Genomic DNA, 3,115 nt, shown 5'->3' with positions numbered 1-3,115 from the left:
AACGCATTTTCAATTTTTACCCTAGTTTCACAAAATTTCGTGTTGTACAACCTCTCCGCTTCGCTTAAGTTACCATAATCCCTGAACGGTGTCAACAAATACTCTCTAAGGGGATATGCTGAATCACCCAGCAAGTAGTACTTAGGTGCACATACATTTGGCAATTCCTTTCCAATGAAGGACAGTTTCAGGACTCTTGAGTCGTGAATTTTGCTTGGAACTCTTGTAAATACGTCCAGAAAACGTAACTTTGCATCACAAATGCCTTGCAAAGTTATGGACACGCAATCGTGTCTGTTCGCGTAAGTGGAGCGTATTTTATGTCTTGGTTTTCTGCTCGAAATATAACTGCCGTCTATACAGCCCAAGACATTTGGAAAACCAGCAATCTGGAATTAAAAAAAAATATTGGCTGCAAGTTAAGTAGATTATGAAAGTGTACGTACATTTTTGAATTCATTTGCGATTGCTTCTTTTTCTTCAGTTTCGGTTGGAACCCTTATCGCTTCTGGGGCAACGTCTTTTACAAAGAAGTTCAAAACTTTGTTGAAAGTGTAGTACATGCTTGACAACGACATGTCGAAAAGATTTCCAACTTCCCTAAAAGTAGTTTTATATTTGCAGCAAACCTGATTAAAAAATATTTATATATATTAATTTTCTGTTAAATTATTTAATTTAGCCCACCATAGAAATGAAAGTATATGTGTTTCCGCAGTTGTTTGCCGTCTTCCTCCCTTATAACTCCTTACTGTGTACCACGTACTTGAGGTGTATCTTTCTACCAGGTAGTCATAAAGTCCTCGACTAATACGGCAATTTTTCTTAAACTGTAAAATGTATGTGTTAAAAAAATTAAACTTTTTATTGTAATAGCGTTATTTACCTCTGAATCAGAGTACAAAACAACCACATTTCCTATGAAGTCTTCCACTCTAGGCTGAAAGTCCCTTCCAAGCACAAGTGCATCCATTTCATCCTCAGATGAGGACGACGATGACTCTGCCAGCTCCATTACAAGTTGATTTATAGAACTTAAAACTAAATTATTCACTGCCATTTTATTTTATTAATTTAATAGGAAAATATGATACGCAAAATATTTTTATTTTTACAAGCGTAACTCTCTCACCCTCAAATTTTTTTGAGGGCAGAAAAGGCGGCACTTTCGCCGAATCAGAGCGCAAACTGCTGAGAAAAGAACACAATACCCTGGGAAAAGGCTGAGAAAAGAACATGAAAATTTGACAGCGCTAAAACAGGGCAGAATAAGTGCAGCCTTTTTGCGAGAAAAGAAAACGCTATAAGTTCGGGCGGAGCCGAACATTAAATACCCGGCGCAAGTATTAAATATATGTTTTCCACCTTTCCGAAAGCTACCGCTACATGATAAGCGGGTGTATAAATCTTAAGTAAACTAGCATCCTTAAATTTCGAAATATTGAAATTTCAAGCATTACTGAAATTTACCGTTATATGAAAAGCGGCCGTAATTTTAGTCCGATTTCAATAACTTTCAACGGTTTGCTTTTATGTGGCAAGCACAATAATCATACCGAGTTTGGTACAAATTGCTAGAACTTTACCGATATACATAAATGTGATAATAAGTGGGCGGTGCCACGCCCATTTTCCAAAATTTTATCATAAGCGTATTTCCTGATAAAGAATTGTTGCAACCGTCAATTTTGAATAAATTAGCTTTAATATTTACTGATTTATCGAGGATTTCGTATATCTCGAAATTACCGTTATATGGGATGTGGGCGTGGTTATTGTCCGATTTTAAAAATTTGGTATGCTGTACCAGGGTCAACAGCTGTGCCAAGTTTGGAAGAAATTGGTGCAGCGGTTTCCAAAATATACACATGTATATAACTATAAGTGGGCGTGGCTACGCCCATTTTTCAAAAATTTTTAATATTCTTATTTCTCGTCTAAAAGTTATTCTAAATGTCAATTTTGAGTGAATTATCTTCAGTAGTTACTAAAATATCGCAGTGTTCGTATTTCTGAAAATTACCGTTATATGGGAGGTAGGCGTGGTTATTGTCCGATTTAGCCCATTTTCAATACCGTCCGTCCCACGCCCAATAGAAGTGCATGTACGAAGTTTCGTTAAGATATCTCAATTTTTACTCGAGTTATCGTGTGCACAGACGGACGGACGGACGGACAGACAGTCACCGCTTAATCGATTTCTCTTTTCATTCTGATCATTTATGTATACATTTGTCTATATCTATCTCGATTCGTTTTGCCTGTTACAAACAACCGTTATGTGAACAAAGTTATAATACCCTTTTGCACAAGTGCGATCGGGTATAAAAACAAATAACTTAAGGACGAGCACATCTAAAAGTTATACATTCTAAAAATAGAATTATTAGCAAAAACCAACAATACCAACAACCACATGATCAAGTGAATTGGAGCGGCATAGCTGCGCTTGATTTTGTTGGCATAACAAAAAAATGAAAATAGTGGAAAAAAGCAAACGATAATTTACAAGGCGTACTTAGCACGGTGCATAGGCAACTGGCTGAGGCAGTGGGATCGTCGTTTCGAAGCCTACTGAAAGAAGTCTGATGAGGAAATGTGGTGATTTCCGAAATAGCTATCACTTCTACCATTTTTCCAAATTATTGTTGCTTTTCACAATAAATATTCATAAAAAACGGCCTCGAGCTCAATAAAAATAGTTGAATATAAGTGGTATAATAATTTTAAAGCAGTGAAGAGAAAGCAATAATAGCTTTAGCCCACAAGAAACGGCTCAGAAGGTAAATAAACTGAACGAGAGTGTTTTTTTGGGGTAGAGGGGGTGAACTCCCCTACATTAACCTCTACGACGCAAAACTAAAAAGAAACTTAAATGCTCTTGTCGACATAGGAGCGGCTTCTTCCTATATAAGGCAGGGCAGGCAGTGAACGGTTTTTCCATAATTAAATACTACCATTTGATAACCATATTTGGAGTCCACCAAGTTTTCTATAAAATGGAAAACTTGGCATCCGTTCTCCTTTTGGGGCATAATTTATTGAAAAATGTTTACGCGCGTATCGATGTGCACAATGAGACAATTTTTTATAAAATAAAAAGTCATACCAAAAG

The 3,115-nt window shown here is 36.6% G+C and overlaps 1 pseudogene; it reads right to left on the bottom strand.

The window, feature by feature from the left end:
• LOC118734959 overlaps positions 1-1,251 on the bottom strand; it is a 2,781-nt pseudogene extending 1,530 nt beyond the window's left edge.
• Between the last annotated feature and the right edge of the window lie 1,864 nt (positions 1,252-3,115).

The sequence above is a fragment of the Rhagoletis pomonella genome, unplaced genomic scaffold (genome assembly GCF_013731165.1).
Source record: "Rhagoletis pomonella isolate Grant_MI unplaced genomic scaffold, Rhpom_1.0 Rhpom_scaffold_00003, whole genome shotgun sequence".
In the NCBI taxonomy this organism is placed as follows: Eukaryota; Metazoa; Arthropoda; class Insecta; order Diptera; family Tephritidae; genus Rhagoletis; species Rhagoletis pomonella.
Note: the sequence above shows the minus strand (reverse complement) of the source record. Positions and strands in the feature narration are given on the sequence as shown.